This window comes from Scyliorhinus torazame, chromosome 14, assembly GCF_047496885.1.
Source record: "Scyliorhinus torazame isolate Kashiwa2021f chromosome 14, sScyTor2.1, whole genome shotgun sequence".
Lineage (NCBI taxonomy): Eukaryota > Metazoa > Chordata > Chondrichthyes > Carcharhiniformes > Scyliorhinidae > Scyliorhinus > Scyliorhinus torazame.
In genome coordinates this window covers 154,213,427-154,232,630 of record NC_092720.1, presented here as the reverse complement: position 1 = coordinate 154,232,630, position 19,204 = coordinate 154,213,427, and positions in this window count along the sequence as shown.

Genomic DNA, 19,204 nt, shown 5'->3' with positions numbered 1-19,204 from the left:
CCCTGTGTGTCCGTCCATCGTCTGTGTGTCCGTCCCCTGTGTGTCCGTCCTCCGTGTGTCCGTCCCCTGTGGGTCCATCTCCTGTGTGTCCGTCCTCTGTGTGTCCGTCCTCTGTGTGTCCGTCCTCTGTGTGTCCATCTCCCGTGTGTCCATCCTCTGTGTGTCCGTCCTCTGTGTGTCCATCCTCTGTGTGTCCGTCCCCTGTGTGTCCGTCCCCTGTGTGTCCGTCCCCTGTGTGTCCGTCCTCCGTGTGTCCGTCCTCCGTGTGTCCGTCCCCTGTGGGTCCATCTCCTGTGTGTCCGTCCCCTGTGTGTCCGTCCCCTGTGTGTCCGTCCCCTGTGTGTCCGTCCCCTGTGTGTCCGTCCCCTGTGTGTCCGTCCTCCGTGTGTCCGTCCTCCGTGTGTCCGTCCCCTGTGTGTCCCTCCCCTGTGTGTCCGTCCCCTGTGTGTCCGTCCCCTGTGTGTCCGCCCCGTGTGTGTCTGTCCTCTGTGTGTCCGTCCTCCGTGTGTCCGTCCCCTGTGGGTCCATCTCCTGTGTGTCCGTCCCCTGTGTGTCCGTCCTCTGTGTGTCCGTCCCCTGTGTGTCCGTCCCCTGTGTGTCCGTCCCCTGTGGGTCCATCTCCTCTGTGTCCATCCTCTGTGTGTCCGTCCTCTGTGTGTCCATCTCCCGTGTGTCCGCCCCGTGTGTGTCTGTCCTCTGTGTGTCCGTCCTCTGTGTGTCCGTCCTGTGTGTGTCCGTCCCCTGTGTGTCCGTCCTCTGTGTGTCCGTCCTCTGTGTGTCCGTCCTCTGTGTGTCCGACCCCTGTGTGTCCGTCCCCTGGGTGTCCGTCCCCTGTGTGTCCATCCCCAGTGTGTCCGTCCATCCTCTGTGTGTCCGTCCCCTGTGTGTCTGTCCCCTGTATGTCCATCCACTGTCTGTCCGACCCCTGTGTGTCCGTCTCCTGTGTGTCCATCCTATGTCTGTCCATCCTCTGTGTGTCCGTCCATCCTCTGACTGTCCGTCCCCTGTGTGTCCGTCCCCTGTGTGTCCGTCCTCTGTGTGTCCGTCCTCTGTGTGTCCGACCCCTGTGTGTCCGTCCCCTGTGTGTCCGACCCCTGTGTGTCCGTCCCCTGTGTGTCCGTCCCCTGTGTGTCTGTCCTCTGTGTGTCCGTCCCCTGTGTGTCCGTCCCCTGTGTGTCCGTCCTCTGTGTGTCCGTCCATCCTCTGTGTGTCCGTCCCCTGTGTGTCTGTCCCCTGTGTGTCCATCCCCTGTCTGTCCGTCCCCTGTGTGTCCGTCTCCTGTGTGTCCATCCAATGTGTGTCCATCCTCTGTGTGTCCGTCCCCTGTGTGTCCGTCCCCTGTGTGTCCGTCCCCTGTGTGTCCGTCCCCTGTGTGTCCGTCCTCTGTGTGTCCGTCCTCTGTGTGTCCGTCCCCTCTGTGTCCGTCCCCTGTGTGTCCGTCCGCCGTGTGTCCGTCCGCCTTGTGTCCGTCCCCTGTGTGTCCGTCCCCTGTTTGTCCGTCCCCTGTGTGTCCGTCCTCTGTGTGTCCGTCCCCTGTGTGTCCGTCCCCTGTGTGTCCGTCCCCTGTGTGTCCGTCCGCCGTGTGTCCGTCCTCTGTGTGTCCGTCCCCTGTGTGTCCGTCCTCTGTGTGTCCGTCCCCTGTGTGTCCGTCCTCTGTGTGTCCATCCTCTGTGTGTCCGTCCCCTGTCTGTCCGTCCCCTGTGTGTCCGTCCCCTGTGTGTCCATCCCCTATGTGTCCGTCCCCTGTGTGTCCGTCCTCTGTGTGTGTCCGTCCCCTGTGTGTCCGTCCTCTGTGTGTCCGTCCCGTGTGTCCGTCCTCTGTGTGTCCATCCCCTGTCTGTCCGTCCGCCGTGTGTCTGTCCTCTGTGTGTCCGTCCTCTGTGTGTCCGTCCCCTGTGTGTCTGTTCCCTGTGTGTCCGTCCCATGTGTGTCCGTCCCATGTGTGTCCGTCCTCTGTGTGTCCATCCCCTGTCTGTCTGTCCTCTGTGTGTCTGTCCTCTGTGTGTCCGTCCCCTGTGTGTCCGTCCCCTGTGTGTCCATCCCCTGTCGGTCCATCTGACGTGTGTCCGTCGTCTGTGTGTCCGTCCTCTGTGTGTCCGTCCCCTGTGTGTCTGTCCCCAGTGTGTCCGTCCTCTCTGTGTCCGTCCCTGTGTGTCCGTTCCTGTGTATCCGTCCTCTGTTTGTCCTTCCCATGTGTCTCCGTCCCCTGTGTGTCCGTCCCCTGTGTGTCCGTCCTCTGTGTGTCCGTCCCCTGTGTGTCTGTCCTCCATGTGTCCGTCCCCTGTGTGTCCATCCCCTGTCTGTACAATCCCGTGTGCGTCCGTCCTCTGTGTGTCCGTCCCTGTGTGTCCGTCCCTGTGTGTCCGACCTCTGTGTGTCCGTCACCTGTGTGTCCGTCGTCTGTTTGTCCGTCCCCTGTGTGTCTGTCCCCTGGGGGTCCGTCCCCTGTGTGTCCGTCCTCTGTGTGCCTGTGCCCTGGGTGTCCGTCCTCTGTGTGTCCGTCCCCTGTGAGTCTGTCTTCCGTGTGTCTGTCCCCTGTGTGTCCATCCTCTGTGTGTTCGTCCTCTGTGTGTCCGTCCCCTGTGTGTCCGTCCCCTGTGTGTCCGTCCTCTGTGAGTCCGTCCCCTGTGTGTCTGTCCTCCATGTGTCCGTCCCCTGTGTGTCCATCCCGTCTGTCCATCCCGTGTGCGTCCGTCCTCTGTGTGTCCGTCCCCTGTGTGTCCGTCCATCCTCTGTGTGTCCGTCCCCTGTGTGTCCTTCCTCCATGTGTCCGTCCCCTTTGTGTCCATCCCCTGTGTGTCCGTCCTTTGTGTGTACGTCCTATGTGTGTTCGTCCCCTGTGTGTCCAGTTCCTGTGTGTCCGTCCCCTGTGTGTCCGTCCTCTGCGTTTCCGTTGCCTGTGTGACCGTCCCCTGTGTGTCCGTCCCCAGTGTGTCCGTCCTCTGTGTGTCCGTCCCCTGTGTGTCCATCCCCTATGTGTCCGTCCCCTGTGTGTCCGTCCTCTGTGTGTGTCCGTCCCCTGTGTGTCCGTCCTCTGTGTGTCCGTCCCGTGTGTCCGTCCTCTGTGTGTCCATCCCCTGTCTGTCCGTCCGCCGTGTGTCTGTCCTCTGTGTGTCCGTCCTCTGTGTGTCCGTCCCCTGTGTGTCTGTTCCCTGTGTGTCCGTCCCATGTGTGTCCGTCCCCTGTGTGTCCGTCCCCTGTGTGTCCATCCCCTGTCTGTCTGTCCTCTGTGTGTCCGTCCCCTGTGTGTCCGTCCCCTGTGTGTCCATCCCCTGTCGGTCCATCTGACGTGTGTCCGTCGTCTGTGTGTCCGTCCTCTGTGTGTCCGTCCCCTGTGTGTCTGTCCCCAGTGTGTCCGTCCCCTGTGTGTCCATCCCCTGTGTGTCCGTCCCCTGTGTGTCCGTCCCCTGTCTGTCTGTCCCCTGTCTGTCCGTTCCCTCTGTGTCCGTCCCCTGTGTGTCCGTCCCCTGTGTGTCCGTCCCCTGTGTGTCCGTCCCCTGTGTGTCCGTCCTCTGTGTGTCCGTCCTCTGTGTGTCCGTCCCCTCTGTGTCCGTCCCCTGTGTGTCCGTCCGCCGTGTGTCCGTCCGCCTTGTGTCCGTCCCCTGTGTGTCCGTCCCCTGTGTGTCCGTCCCCTGTGTGTCCGTCCTCTGTGTGTCCGTCCCCTGTGTGTCCGTCCCCTGTGTGTCCGTCCCCTGTGTGTCCGTCCGCCGTGTGTCCGTCCTCTGTGTGTCCGTCCCCTGTGTGTCCGTCCTCTGTGTGTCCGTCCCCTGTGTGTCCGTCCTCTGTGTGTCCATCCTCTGTGTGTCCGTCCCCTGTCTGTCCGTCCCCTGTGTGTCCGTCCCCTGTGTGTCCGTCCCCTGTGTGTCCATCCCCTATGTGTCCGTCCCCTGTGTGTCCGTCCTCTGTGTGTGTCCGTCCCCTGTGTGTCCGTCCTCTGTGTGTCCGTCCCGTGTGTCCGTCCTCTGTGTGTCCATCCCCTGTCTGTCCGTCCGCCGTGTGTCTGTCCTCTGTGTGTCCGTCCTCTGTGTGTCCGTCCCCTGTGTGTCTGTTCCCTGTGTGTCCGTCCCATGTGTGTCCGTCCCATGTGTGTCCGTCCCCTGTGTGTCCATCCCCTGTCTGTCTGTCCTCTGTGTGTCTGTCCTCTGTGTGTCCGTCCCCTGTGTGTCCGTCCCCTGTGTGTCCATCCCCTGTCGGTCCATCTGACGTGTGTCCGTCGTCTGTGTGTCCGTCCTCTGTGTGTCCGTCCCCTGTGTGTCTGTCCCCAGTGTGTCCGTCCTCTCTGTGTCCGTCCCTGTGTGTCCGTTCCTGTGTATCCGTCCTCTGTTTGTCCTTCCCATGTGTCTCCGTCCCCTGTGTGTCCGTCCCCTGTGTGTCCGTCCTCTGTGTGTCCGTCCCCTGTGTGTCTGTCCTCCATGTGTCCGTCCCCTGTGTGTCCATCCCCTGTCTGTACAATCCCGTGTGCGTCCGTCCTCTGTGTGTCCGTCCCTGTGTGTCCGTCACCTGTGTGTCCGTCGTCTGTTTGTCCGTCCCCTGTGTGTCTGTCCCCTGGGGGTCCGTCCCCTGTGTGTCCGTCCTCTGTGTGCCTGTGCCCTGGGTGTCCGTCCTCTGTGTGTCCGTCCCCTGTGAGTCTGTCTTCCGTGTGTCTGTCCCCTGTGTGTCCATCCTCTGTGTGTTCGTCCTCTGTGTGTCCGTCCCCTGTGTGTCCGTCCCCTGTGTGTCCGTCCTCTGTGAGTCCGTCCCCTGTGTGTCTGTCCTCCATGTGTCCGTCCCCTGTGTGTCCATCCCGTCTGTCCATCCCGTGTGCGTCCGTCCTCTGTGTGTCCGTCCCCTGTGTGTCCGTCCATCCTCTGTGTGTCCGTCCCCTGTGTGTCCTTCCTCCATGTGTCCGTCCCCTTTGTGTCCATCCCCTGTGTGTCCGTCCTTTGTGTGTACGTCCTATGTGTGTTCGTCCCCTGTGTGTCCAGTTCCTGTGTGTCCGTCCCCTGTGTGTCCGTCCTCTGCGTTTCCGTTGCCTGTGTGACCGTCCCCTGTGTGTCCGTCCCCAGTGTGTCCGTCCTCTGTGTGTCCGTCCCCTGTGTGTCCATCCCCTATGTGTCCGTCCCCTGTGTGTCCGTCCTCTGTGTGTGTCCGTCCCCTGTGTGTCCGTCCTCTGTGTGTCCGTCCCGTGTGTCCGTCCTCTGTGTGTCCATCCCCTGTCTGTCCGTCCGCCGTGTGTCTGTCCTCTGTGTGTCCGTCCTCTGTGTGTCCGTCCCCTGTGTGTCTGTTCCCTGTGTGTCCGTCCCATGTGTGTCCGTCCCCTGTGTGTCCGTCCCCTGTGTGTCCATCCCCTGTCTGTCTGTCCTCTGTGTGTCCGTCCCCTGTGTGTCCGTCCCCTGTGTGTCCATCCCCTGTCGGTCCATCTGACGTGTGTCCGTCGTCTGTGTGTCCGTCCTCTGTGTGTCCGTCCCCTGTGTGTCTGTCCCCAGTGTGTCCGTCCCCTGTGTGTCCATCCCCTGTGTGTCCGTCCCCTGTGTGTCCGTCCCCTGTCTGTCTGTCCCCTGTCTGTCCGTTCCCTCTGTGTCCGTCCCCTGTGTGTCCGTCCCCTGTGTGTCCGTCCCCTGTGTGTCCGTCCTCTGTGTGTCCGTCCCCTGTGTGTCCGTCCTCTGTGTGTCCGTCCCCTGTTTGTCCGTCCTCTGTGTGTCCGTCCATCCTTTGTGTATCCGTCCCCTGTGTGTCCGTCCTCCGTGTGTCCGTCCTCTGTGAGTCCATCCCCTGTGTGTCCGTCCCATGTGTGTCAGTCCTCTGTGTGTCCGTCCCCTGTGTGTCCGTCCATCCTCTGTGTGTCCGTCCCCTGTGTGTCCGTCCTCTCTGTGTCCATCTCCTGTGTTTCCGTCCCCTGTGTGTCCGTCCCGTGTGAGTCCATCTCCTGTGTGTCCGTCCCCTGTGTGTCTGTCCCCTGTGTGTCCGTCCCCTGTGTGTCTGTCCCCTGTGTGTCCGTCCCCTGTGTGTCTGTCCCCCGTGTGTCCGTCCTCTGTGTGATCGTCTTCCGTGTGTCTGTACCCTGTGTGTCCATCCTCTGTGTGTTCGTCCTCTGTGTGTCCGTCCCTCTGTGTCCGACCTCTGGGTGTCTGTCCCTGTGTGTCCATCTCCTGTGTTTCCGTCCCCTGTGTGTCCGTCCCCTGTGTGTCCGTCCCCTGGGTGTCCGCCCCCTGTGTGTCCGCCCCCTGTGTGTCCGCCCCCTGTGAGTCCGCCCCGTGTGTCCGTCCTCTGTGTGTCCGTCCCCTGTGTGTCCGTACTCCATGTGTCCGTCCCCTGTGTGTCCATCTCCTGTGTGTCCGTCCCGTGTGTGCCCGTCCGCTGTGTGTCTGTCCCCAGTGTGTCCGTCCTCTGTGTGTCCGTCCTCTGTATGTCCATCCCCTGTGTGTCCGTCCATCGTCTGTGTGTCCGTCCCCTGTGTGTCCGTCCTCCGTGTGTCCGTCCCCTGTGGGTCCATCTCCTGTGTGTCCGTCCTCTGTGTGTCCGTCCTCTGTGTGTCCGTCCTCTGTGTGTCCATCTCCCGTGTGTCCATCCTCTGTGTGTCCGTCCCCTGTGTGTCCGTCCCCTGTGTGTCCGTCCTCTGTGTGTCCGTCCCCTGTGTGTCCGTCCCCTGTGTGTCCGTCCCCTGTGTGTCCGTCCTCCGTGTGTCCGTCCTCCGTGTGTCCGTCCCCTGTGTGTCCGTCCCCTGTGTGTCCGTCCCCTGTGTGTCCGTCCCCTGTGTGTCCGCCCCGTGTGTGTCTGTCCTCTGTGTGTCCGTCCTCCGTGTGTCCGTCCCCTGTGGGTCCATCTCCTGTGTGTCCATCCTCTGTGTGTCCGTCCCCTGTGTGTCCGTCCCCTGTGTGTCCGTACCCTGTGTGTCCGTCCCCTGTGTGTCCGTCCTCTGTGTGTCCGTCCCCTGTGTGTCCGTCCCCTGTGTGTCCGTCCTCTGTGTGTCCGTCCTCTGTGTGTCCGTCCCCTGTGGGTCCATCTCCTCTGTGTCCATCCTCTGTGTGTCCGTCCTCTGTGTGTCCATCTCCCGTGTGTCCGCCCCGTGTGTGTCTGTCCTCTGTGTGTCCGTCCTCTGTGTGTCCGTCCTGTGTGTGTCCGTCCCCTGTGTGTCCGTCCTCTGTGTGTCCGTCCTCTGTGTGTCCGACCCCTGTGTGTCCGTCCCCTGTGTGTCCGTCCCCTATGTGTCCGTCTCCTGTGTGTCCGTCCTCTGTGTGTCCGTCCTCTGTGTGTCCGTCCCCTGTGTGTCCGTCTCCTGTGTGTCCATCCCGTCTGTCCGTCCCCTGTGTGTCCGTCCCCTGTGTGTCCATCTCCTGTGTGTCCATCCTCTGTGTGTCCGTCCTCTGTGTGTCCGTCCCCTGTGTGTCCGTCCTCCGTGTGTCCGTCCCTTGTGTGTCCATCCCCTGTGAGTCCGTCCCTTGTGTGTCCATCCTCTGTGTGTCCGTCCTCTGTCCGTCCGTCCCCTGTGTGTCCATCTCCTGTGTGTCCGTCCCCTGTGTGTCCATCCCCTGTCTGTCCGTCCCCTGTGTGTCCGTCCCCTGTGTGTCCGTTCTCTGTGTGTCCGTCCCGTGTGTCCGTCCTCAGTGTGTCCGTCCCCTGTGTGTCCATCCCCTGTCTGTCCGTCCCCTGAGTGTCCGTCCCCTGTGTGTCCGTCCTCTGTGTGTCCGTCCCCTGTGTGTCCGTCCATCCTGTGTGTCCGTCCCCTGTGTGTCCCTCCCCTGTGTGTCCGTCCGTCCCCTGTGTGTCCGTCCCCTGTGTGTCCATCCCCTGTGTGTCCATCCCCTGTCTGTCCGTTCCCTGTGTGTCCGTCCCCTGTGTGTCCGTCCTCTGTGTGTCCGTCCCCTGTGTGTCCGTCCTCTGTGTGTCCGTCCCCTGTGTGTCCATCCATCCTGTGTGTCCGTCCCCTGTGTGTCCGTCCCGTGTGTGTCCGTCCTCTGTGTGTCCGTCCATCCCCTGTGTGTCCGTCCCCCGTGTGTCCGTCCCATGTGTGTCCGTCCTCTGTGTGTCCGTCCCCTGTGTGTCCGTCCCCTCTGTGTCCATCTCCTGTGTTTCCGTCCCCTGTGTGTCCGTCCCGTGTGTGTCCATCTCCTGTGTGTCCATCCCCTGTGTGTCTGTCCGCTGTGTGTCCGTTCCCTGTGTGTCTGTCCCCCGTGTGTCCGTCCTCTGTGTGAACGTCTTCCGTGTGTCTGTCCCCTGTGTGTCCATCTCCTGTGTTTCCGTCCCCTGTGTGTCCGTCCCGTGTGTGTCCATCTCCTGTGTGTCCATCCCCTGTGTGTCTGTCCCCTGTGTGTCTGTCCGCTGTGTGTCCGTCCCCTGTGTGTCTGTCCCCCGTGTGTCCGTCCTCTGTGTGAACGTCTTCCGTGTGTCTGTCCCCTGAGTGTCCATCCTCTGTGTGTTCGTCCTCTGGGTGTCCGTCCCTGTGTGTCCAACTCCTGTGTTTCCGTCCCCTGTGTGTCCGTCCCCTGTGTGTCCGTCCCCTGTGTGTCCGTCCGCCGTGTGTCCGTCCCCTGTGTGTCCGTCCTCTGTGTGTCCGTCCTCTGTGTGTCCGTCCTCTGTGTGTCCGTCCCCTGTGGGTCTGTCCCCTGTCTGTCCGTCCCCTGTCTGTCCGTCCGCCGTGTTTCCGTCCTCTGTGTGTCCGTCCTGTGTGTCCGTCCCCTGTCTGTCCGTCCGCCGTGTGTCCGTCCGCCGTGTGTCCGTCCCCTGTGAGTCCGTCCCCTGTGTGTCCGTCCCCCGTGTGTCCGTCTCTTGTCTGTCCGTCCTCTGTGTGTCCATCCCCTGTCTGTCCGTCCTCTGTGTGTCCATCCTCTGTGTGTCCGTCCCCTGTGTGTCCGTCCCCTGTGTGTCCGTCCCCTGTGTGTCCGCCCCCTGTGTGTCCGTTGTCATGATATTCAAACACACACATCATGATGGACACACTAACAGGCAAATCAGAGTACACAACACCACAACCAATCACAGACAAGAACACCAACCATATAAAAAGCACGAGCACGACACCTGGTGGTCAGTAGGTCTGGGGAGAAGGGAACAAGAAAGAGCTGTTAAAACACCACAAGCAGGGAACCCCCCACGTGCAGAGTGCAAAGACCAAACTGTAAATAGTAAGTTTAAATAAAGAAGCGTTGTACCATATGCAACTGTGTTGGCTCATCTGTGTGTCAGAACACCCAACACCACATGGTACAGGAGTGGATCGATACCTGCCTACTAACCTGCCATTCTGGACATGGACCACACCGGCAAACCGCAGCCGATGCAAGTCATGGGGAACCTAGGTACCAACTGGAAGCTCTACAGGCAGCGATTTGACCTGTACATCCGTGCCACCGAAAAACAGAATGTCTCGGATGACTCGAAGATTGCAATGCTCCTCTTCTACGCAGGTCCGCACGCAACCGACGTCTTCAACTCACTGGTGTTCGAAGAAGGCGAAAGCCAAGCCAAATATGACACGGTCATCCTCAAACTGGACCAGCACTTTCAAGTTGAAGTAAATGAAAGTTTTGAAAGATACCTCTTTCAGCAACGCCTGCAAGGTAAGGAGGAGCTTTTTCAACCCTTTTTGACGCACCTCCGGATTCTAGCGCAGTCCTGCGGTTACGGCACCACCACAGAGTCCATGATCAGGGACCAGATTGTTTTTGGCGTTGCCTCTAGTGGCCTACGCCAGCAGCTTCTTAAAATGAAAAGCCTCACCTGCTGTGGAAGCCTGTGTCCTCCACGAAAATGCTACCTGCCGTTTTGCCCGATTTCAGGCGTCCGAGTTGGCACGGAGGGGGTCCCCAGCCGTCGAATCGGCAAGCCAGGCCGCCCACGACGTCGAACGCATCCAGGCCGTCGATTACTTCCCGACCCACGGCCCGGACGACAGCGGCCGCTTCCCGCGCTTTTCGCGGTCTCCCGCGCAGGTGCGCGCCAAAAATAACGGCCACAACGAGGGACGCACTGCGCAGGCGCGCCCACCGCAAGATCGCACTGCGCATGCGCAGTGGCGCAACGAACGCCGTGACGTCATGACGTGCGGCAATTGTGGAGCTCTACATTTAAAAGGGCAATGTCCTGCAAAAAACCGACAGTGCCTCAGATGTGGCAAGATGGGCCACTACGCAGCCCACTGTCGTTCGGCTCAACCCATGGATCCGGCGCATCCTCGACAACCTCGCAGACGAGTCAGGACCGTCCAGCCCACGCATCAAGACTTCCAGTTAAGTGATGCAGATGACCAGGATGCCTTCCGAGTTTCCGTCATTGATGTCAACAAGGTCAATGCCATCAATCCAGCCGATGAGTGGTGTGCCACCCTGACGGTCAACCCGAACTCGTCGCAAGCCCATTCGACTGGACTTATAATACCGTTCATATGTTTAACAAGTTGCACAATTTTACATGATAACCTGTTGTTGTTTATCGTTCCAGAGGTCGTCTGACTGGACAACTGTTAAAGTTTTTTTTTCTGCTTCTCTCGTTCGCATTTATGTTATGTTATGGTACAACTTGGCTCATGTGACGCACCCGACATCGCCCCATGTACATAGTTCCGTCATATGCACATGCTGCACACGACACACACACACTCCTAGATGCACTCACGACACGATCATATTTATCACCACGTAGGCACATATCTTTGTAAAAAGGGGGGATGTCATGATATTCAAACACACACATCATGATGGACACACTAACAGGCAAATCAGAGTACACAACACCACAACCAATCACACACAAGAACACCAACCATATAAGAAGCACGAGCACGACACCTGGTGGTCAGTAGGTCTGGGGAGAAGGGAACAAGAAAGAGCTGTTAAAACACCACAAGCAGGGAACCCCCCACGTGCAGAGTGCAAAGACCAAACTGTAAATAGTAAGTTTAAATAAAGAAGCGTTGTACCATATGCAACTGTGTTGGCTCATCTGTGTGTCAGAACACCCAACACCACATCCGTCCCCTGTGTGTCCGTCCCCTGTGTGTCCGCCCCCTGTGTGTCCGCCCCCTATGTGTCCGTCCCCTGTCTGTCCGTCCGCCGTGTGTCCGTCCCCTGTGTGTCCGTCCCCTGTGTGTCCGTCCCTGTGTGTCCGTCCCCTGTCTGTCCGTTCGCCGTGTGTCCGTCCTCTGTGTGCCCGTCCTCTGTGTGTCCGTCCTCTGAGTGTCCGTCCCCTGTCTGTCCGTTCGCCGTGTGTCCGTCCTCTGTGTGCCCGTCCTCTGTGTGTCCGTCCTCTGTGTGTCCGTCCCCTGTGTGTCCGTCCCCTGTGTGTCCGTCCCCTGTGTGTCCGTCCCATGTGTGTCCGTCCCCTGTTGTCCATCCCCTGTGTGTCCATCCCCTGTCTGTCCGTCCTCTCTGTGTCCGTCCTCTGTGTGTCCGTCCCCTGTGTGTCCGTCCCCTGTGTGTCCGTCCCTGTGTGTCCATCCCCTGTCGGTCCATCCGACGTGTGTCCGTCCTCTGTGTGTCCGTCCCCTGTGTGTCCGTCCCCTGTGTGTCCGTCCCCAGTGTGTCCGTCCTCTGTGTGTCCGTCTCCTGTGTGTCTGTCCCCAGTGTGTCCGTCCTCTGTGTGTTCGTCCTCTGGGGGTCCGTCCCCTGTGTGTTCGTCCCCTGTGTGCCTGTGCCCTGGGTGTCTGTCCCCAGTGTGTCCGTCCTCTGTGTGTCCGTCTCCTGTGTGTCTGTCCCCAGTGTGTCCGTCCTCTGTGTGTTCGTCCCCTGGGGGTCCGTCCCCTGTGTGTTCGTCTCCTGTGTGTCCGTCCCCTGTGTGTCCATCCTCTGTGTGTTCGTCCCCTGTGTGCCTGTGCCCTGGGTGTCCGTCCTCTGTGTGTCCGTCCCCTGTGAGTCTGTCTTCCATGTGTCTGTCCCCTGAGCGTCCATCCTCTGTGTGTTCGCCCTCTGTGTGTCCGTCCCCTGTGTGTCCGTCCTCTGTGTGTCCGTCCCCTGTGTGTCCGTCCCCTGTGTGTCCATCTCCTGCCTGTCCGTCCCCTCTGTGTCCGTCCCCTCTGTGTCCGTCCCATGTGTGTCCGTCCCCTATGTGTCCGTCCCCTGTGTGTCCGTCCTCTGTGTGTCCGTCCCCTGTGTGTCCGTCCTCTGTGTGTCCGTCCCCTGTGTGTCCGTCCATCCTGTGTGTCCGTCCCCTGTGTGTCCCTCCCCTGTGTGTCCGTCCATCCTGTGTGTCCGTCCCCTGTGTGTCCCTCCCCTGTGTGTCCATCCCCTGTTTGTCCGTCCTCTGTGTGTCCGTCCACCCTCTGTGTGTCCGTCCCCTGTGTGTCCGTCCTCCATGTGTCCATCCTCTGTGTGTCCGTCCCCTGTGTGTCTGTCCTCTGTGAGTCCATCCCCTGTGTGTCCGTCCCATGTGTGTCCGTCCTCTGTGTGTCCGTCCCCTGTGTGTCCGTCCATCCTCTGTGTCCGTCCCCTGTGTGTCTGTCCCCTGTGTGTCCATCCCCTGTGTGTCTGTCCCCTGTGTGTCCGTCCCCTGTGTGTCCATCCTCTGTGTGTTTGTCCCCTCTGTGTCCGTGCCTGTGTGTCCATCTCCTGTGTTTCCGTCCCCTGTGTGTCCGACCTCTGGGTGTCCGTCCCTGTGTGTCCATCTCCTGTGTTTCCGTCCCCTGTGTGTCCGCCCCTGTGTGTCCATCCCCTGTGTGTCCGTCCCCTGTGTGTCCGTCCGCCGTGTGTCCGTCCTCTGTGTGTCCGTCCCCTGTGTGTCCGTCCCCTGTGTGTCCATCCTCTGTGTGTTTGTCCCCTCTGTGTCCGTGCCTGTGTGTCCATCTCCTGTGTTTCCGTCCCCTGTGTGTCCGACCTCTGGGTGTCCGTCCCTGTGTGTCCATCTCCTGTGTTTCCGTCCCCTGTGTGTCCGCCCCTGTGTGTCCATCCCCTGTGTGTCCGTCCCCTGTGTGTCCCTCCTCTGTGTGTCCGTCCTCTGTGTGTCCGTCCTCTGTGTGTCCGTCCCCTGTGTGTCCGTCCCCTGTGTGTCCGTCCCGTGTGTCCGTCCTCTGTGTGTCCGTCCTCTGTGTGTCCGTCCCCTGTGTGTCCGTCCCCTGTGTGTCCGTGCCCTGTGTGTCCGTCCCCTGTGTGTCCGTCCTCTGTGTGTCCGTCCCCTGTGTGTCCGTCCGCCGTGTGTCCATCCCCTGTGTGTCCGTCCTCTGTGTGTCCGTCCTCTGTGTGTCCGTCCCCCCTGTGTGTCCGTCCCCTGTGTGTCCGTCCCCTGTGTGTCCGTCCTCTGTGTGTACGTCCTCTGTGTGTCCGTCCTCTGTGTGTCCGTCCGCCGTGTGTCTGTCCCCTGTGTGTCCATCCCCTGTGTGTCCATCCGCTGTCTGTCCGTCCGCCGTGTGTCCGTCCTCTTTGTATCCGGCCGCCGTGTGTCCGTCCCCTGTGTGTCCGTCCCCTGTCTTCCGTCCTCTGTGTGTCCGTACCCTGTGTGTCCGTCCCCTGTGTGTCCATCCCCTGTCTGTCCGTCCGCCGTGTGTCCGTCCTCTGTGAGTCCGTCCCCTGTGTGTCCGTCCCCTGTGTGTCCGTCCCCTGTCTTCCGTCCTCTGTGTGTCCATCCTCTGTGTGTCCGTCCCCTATGTGTCCGTCCCCTGTGTGTCCGTCCCCTGTGTGTCCGTCCTCTGTGTGTCCGTCCCCTGTGTGTCCGTCCTCTGTGTAACCGTCCCCTGTGTGTCCGTCTCCTGTGTGTCCGTCCTCTGTGTGTCCGTCCTCTGTGTCTCCGTCCTCTGTGTGTCCGTCCTCTGTGTGTCCGTCCTCTGTGTGTCTGTCCCCTGTGTGTCCGTCCCATGTGTGTCCGTCCCCTGTGTGTCCATCCCCTGTCTGTCCGTCCTCTGTGTGTCCGTCCTCTGTGTGTCCATCCCCTGTGTGTTCGTCCCCTGTGTGTCCGTCTCCTGTGTGTCCGTCCCCTGTGTGTCCGTCCCTGTGTGTCCATCCCCTGTCTGTCCATCCGACGTGTGTCCGTCCTCTGTGTGTCCGTCCCCTGTGTGTCCGTCCCCAATGTGTCCGTCCCCTGTGTGTCCGTCCCCTATGTGTCCGTCCCCTGTGTGTCCGTCCCCTGTGTGTCCGTCCCCTATGTGTCCGTCCCCTGTGTGTCCGTCCCCTGTGTGTCCGTCCCCTGTGTGTCCGTCCTCTGTGTGACCGTCCCCTGTGTGTCCGTCCCCTGTGTGTCTGTCCCCAGTGTGTCCGTCCTCTGTGTGTCCGTCCCTATGTGTCCGTCCCTGTGTGTCCGACCTCTGTGTGTCCGTCCCCTGTGTATCCGTCCTCTGTTTGTCCGTCCCCTGTGTGTCCGTCCCCTGTGTGTCCGTCCTCTGTGTGTCCGTCCTCTGTGTGTTCGTCCCCTGTGTGTCCGTCCTCTGTGTGTCCTTCCCCTGTGTGTCTGTCCTCCATGTGTCCGTCCCCTGTGTGTCCATCCCCTGTCTGTCCATCCCGTGTGCGTCCGGCCCTTGTGCGTCCGTCCCCTGTGTGTCCGTCCATCCTCTGTGTGTCCGTCCCCTATGTGTCCGTCCCCTGTGTGACCGTCCCCTGTGTGTCCGTCCTCTGTGTGTCCGTCCCCTGTGTGTCCGTCCTCTGTGTAACCGTCCCCTGTGTGTCCGTCTCCTGTGTGTCCATCCCCTGTGTGTCCGTCCTCTGTGTGTCCGTCCTCTGTGTCTCCGTCCTCTGTGTGTCCGTCCTCTGTGTGTCTGTCCCCTGTGTGTCCGTCCCATGTGTGTCCGTCCCCTGTGTGTCCATCCCCTGTCTGTCCGTCCTCTGTGTGTCCGTCCTCTGTGTGTCCATCCCCTGTGTGTCCGTCCCCTGTGTGTCCGTCCCCTGTGTGTCCGTCCCCTGTGTGTCCGTCCCTGTGTGTCCATCCCCTGTCTGTCCATCCGACGTGTGTCCGTCCCCTGTGTGTCCGTCCCCTGTGTGTCCGTCCCCTGTGTGTCCGTCCCCTGTGTGTCCGTCCCCTATGTGTCCGTCCCCTGTGTGTCCGTCCCCTGTGTGTCCGTCCTCTGTGTGACCGTCCCCTGTGTGTCCGTCCCCTGTGTGTCTGTCCCCAGTGTGTCCGTCCTCTGTGTGTCCGTCCCTATGTGTCCGTCCCTGTGTGTCCGACCTCTGTGTGTCCGACCTCTGTGTGTCCGTCCCCTGTGTATCCGTCCTCTGTTTGTCCGTCCCCTGTGTGTCCGTCCGCTGTGTGTCCGTCCTCTGTGTGTCCGTCCTCTGTGTGTTCGTCCCCTGTGTGTCCGTCCTCTGTGTGTCCGTCCCCTGTGTGTCTGTCGTCCATGTGTCCGTCCCCTGTGTGTCCATCCCCTGTCTGTCCATCCCGTGTGCGTCCGTCCTCTGTGCGTCCGTCCCCTGTGTGTCCGTCCATCCTCTGTGTGTCCGTCCCCTGTGTGTCCGTCCTCCATGTGTCCGTCCCCTGTGTGTCCATCCCCTGTGTGTCCGTCCTTTGTGTGTCCGTCCTATGTTTGTTCGTCCCCTGTGTGCCTGTCCCCTAAGTGTCCGTCCTCTGTGTGTCCATCTCCTGTGTGTCCGTCCCGTGTGTCCGTCCTCTGCGTTTCCGTTGCCTGTGTGACCGACCCTGTGTGTCTGACCCCAGTGTGTCCGTCCTCTGTGTGCCCGTCCTCTGTGTGTCCATCTCCTGTGTTTCCGTCCCCTGTGTGTCCGTCCCTTGTGTGTCCGACCTCCGTGTGTCCGTCCCCTGTGTGTCCGTCCCCTATGTGTCCGTCCTCCGTGTGTCCGTCCTCTGTGTGGCCGTCCCGTGTGTCTGTCCCCTGTGTGTCCGTCCCCTGTGTGTCCGTCCTCTGTGTGTCCGTGCCCTGTTTGTCCGCCCCCTGTATGTCCGTCCTCTGTGTGTCCGTCCCCTGTGTGTCCGTCCCCTGTGTGTCCGTCCTCTGTGTGTTCGTCCCCTGTGTGCCTGTCCCCTGGGTGTCCGTCCTCTGTGTGTCCGTCCCCTGTGTGTCCGTCTTCCGTGTGTCTGTCCCCTGTGTGTCCATCCCCTGTGTGTCCTTCCCCTGTGTGTTCATCCTCTGTGTGTCCGTCCCCTGGGTGTCCGTCCTCTGTGTGTCCATTCCCTGTGTGTCCGTCCTCTGTGTGTCCGTCCCCTGTGTGTCCGTCCATCCTGTGTGTCCGTCCCCTGTGTGTCCGTCCCCTATGTGTCCGTCCATCCTGTGTGTCCGTCCCCTGTGTGTCCCTTCCCTGTGTGTCCGTCCCGTTTGTCCGTCATCTGTGCGTCCGTCCTCTGTGAGTCCATCCCCTGTGTGTCCGTCCCCTGTGTGTCCGTCCTCTGTATGTTCGTCCCCTGTGTGTCCGTCCATCCTCTGTGTGTCCGTCCCCTGTGTGTTCGTCCCCTCTGTTTCCATCTCCTGTGTTTCCGTCCCCTGTGTGTCCGTCCTCTGTGTGTCCGTCCTCTGTGTGATCGTCTTCCGTGTGTCTGTCCCCTGTGTGTCCATCCTCTGTGTGTTCGTCCTCTGTGTGTCCGTGCCTGTGTGTCCGACCTCTGCGTGTCCGTCCCTGTGTGTCCATCTCCTGTATTTCCGTCCCCTGTGTGTCCGTCCCCTGTGTGTCCGCCCCCTGTGTGTCCGCCCCCTGTGTGTCCGCCCCCTGTGTGTCCGCCCCCTGTGTGTCCGTCCTCTGTGTGTCCGTGCTCCATGTGTCCGTCCCCTGTGTGTCCATCCCCTGTCTGTCCGTCCCCTGTATGTCCGTCCTCTGTGTGTCCGTCCCCTCTGTGTCCGTCCATCCTCTGTGTGTCCGTCCCCTGTGTGTCCGTCCTCCGTGTGTCCGTCCCTTGTGTGTCCATCCCCTGTGTGTTCGTCCCTTATGTGTCCGTCCTCTGTGTGTCCGTCCTCTGTTCGTCCGTCCCCTGTGTGTCCATCTCCTGTGTGTCCATTCCCTGTGTGTCCGTCCGTCCCCTGTGTGTCCGTCCCCTGTGTGTCCGTCCTCTGTGTGTCCGTCCCCTGTGTGTCCATCTCCTGTGTGTCCGTCCCCTGTGTGCCCGTCCGCTGTGCGTCAGTCCCCAGTGTGTCCGTCCTCTGTGTGTCCGTGCCCTGTTTGTCCGCCCCCTGTGTGTCCGTTCTCTGTGTGTCCGTCCCCTGTGTGTCCGTCCCCTGTGTGTCCCTCCCGTGTGTCCGTCCTCTGTGTGTTCGTCGCCTGTGTGCCTGTCCCCTGGGTGTCCGTCCCCTGGGTGTCCGTCCTCTGTGTGTCCGTCCCCTGTGTATCCGTCTTCCGTGTGTCTGTCCCCTGTGTGCCCATCCCCTGTGTGTCCTTCCCCTGTGTGTTCATCCTCTGTGTGTCCGTCCCCTGTGTGTCCGCCCCCTGTGTGTCCATCCCCTGTGTGTCCGTCCCCTGTGTGTCCATCCCCTGTCTGTCTGTCCCCTGTCTGTCCGTTCCCTCTGTGTCCGTCCCCTGTGTGTCCGTCCCCTGTGTGTCCGTCCTCTGTGTGTCCGTCCCCTGTGTGTCCGTCCTCTGTGTGTCCGTCCCCTGTTTGTCCGTCCTCTGTGTGTCCGTCCATCCTTTGTGTATCCGTCCCCTGTGTGTCCGTCCTCCGTGTGTCCGTCCTCTGTGAGTCCATCCCCTGTGTGTCCGTCCCATGTGTGTCAGTCCTCTGTGTGTCCGTCCCCTGTGTGTCCATCTCCTGTGTGTCCGTCCCCTGTGTGCCCGTCCGCTGTGCGTCAGTCCCCAGTGTGTCCGTCCTCTGTGTGTCCGTGCCCTGTTTGTCCGCCCCCTGTGTGTCCGTTCTCTGTGTGTCCGTCCCCTGTGTGTCCGTCCCCTGTGTGTCCCTCCCGTGTGTCCGTCCTCTGTGTGTTCGTCGCCTGTGTGCCTGTCCCCTGGGTGTCCGTCCCCTGGGTGTCCGTCCTCTGTGTGTCCGTCCCCTGTGTATCCGTCTTCCGTGTGTCTGTCCCCTGTGTGCCCATCCCCTGTGTGTCCTTCCCCTGTGTGTTCATCCTCTGTGTGTCCGTCCCCTGTGTGTCCGCCCCCTGTGTGTCCATCCCCTGTGTGTCCGTCCCCTGTGTGTCCATCCCCTGTCTGTCTGTCCCCTGTCTGTCCGTTCCCTCTGTGTCCGTCCCCTGTGTGTCCGTCCCCTGTGTGTCCGTCCTCTGTGTGTCCGTCCCCTGTGTGTCCGTCCTCTGTGTGTCCGTCCCCTGTTTGTCCGTCCTCTGTGTGTCCGTCCATCCTTTGTGTATCCGTCCCCTGTGTGTCCGTCCTCCGTGTGTCCGTCCTCTGTGAGTCCATCCCCTGTGTGTCCGTCCCATGTGTGTCAGTCCTCTGTGTGTCCGTCCCCTGTGTGTCCGTCCATCCTCTGTGTGTCCGTCCCCTGTGTGTCCGTCCCCTCTGTGTCCATCTCCTGTGTGTCCGTCCCCTGTGTGTCAGTCCCCTGTGTGTCCGTCCTCTGTGTGTCCGTGCCTCTGTGTCCGACCTCTGGGTGTCTGTCCCTGTGTGTCCATCTCCTGTGTTTCCGTCCCCTGTGTGTCCGTCCCCTGTGTGTCCGCCCCCTGTGTGTCCGTCCCCTGTGTGTCCGTACTCCATGTGTCCGTCCCCTGTGTGTCCATCTTATGTGTGTCCGTCCCGTGTGTGCCCGTCCGCTGTGTGTCTGTCCCCAGTGTGTCCGTCCTCTGTGTGTCCGTCCTCTGTGTGTGCATCCCCTGTGTGTCCGTCCATCGTCTGTGTGTCCGTCCCCTGTGTGTCCGTCCTCCGTGTGTCCGTCCCCTGTGGGTCCATCTCCTGTGTGTCCATCCTCTGTGTGTCCGTCCTCTGTGTGTCCGTCCTCTGTGTGTCCATCTCCCGTGTGTCCATCCTCTGTGTGTCCGTCCTCTGTGTGTCCGTCCCCTGTGTGTCCGTCCCTGTGTGTCCATTCCCTGTGTGTCCGTCCGTCCCCTGTGTGTCCGTCCCCTGTGTGTCCGTCCTCTGTGTGTCCGTCCCCTGTGTGTCCATCTCCTGTGTGTCCGTCCCCTGTGTGCCCGTCCGCTGTGCGTCAGTCCCCAGTGTGTCCGTCCTCTGTGTGTCCGTGCCCTGTTTGTCCGCCCCCTGTGTGTCCGTTCTCTGTGTGTCCGTCCCCTGTGTGTCCGTCCCCTGTGTGTCCCTCCCGTGTGTCCGTCCTCTGTGTGTTCGTCGCCTGTGTGCCTGTCCCCTGGGTGTCCGTCCCCTGGGTGTCCGTCCTCTGTGTGTCCGTCCCCTGTGTATCCGTCTTCCGTGTGTCTGTCCCCTGTGTGCCCATCCCCTGTGTGTCCTTCCCCTGTGTGTTCATCCTCTGTGTGTCCGTC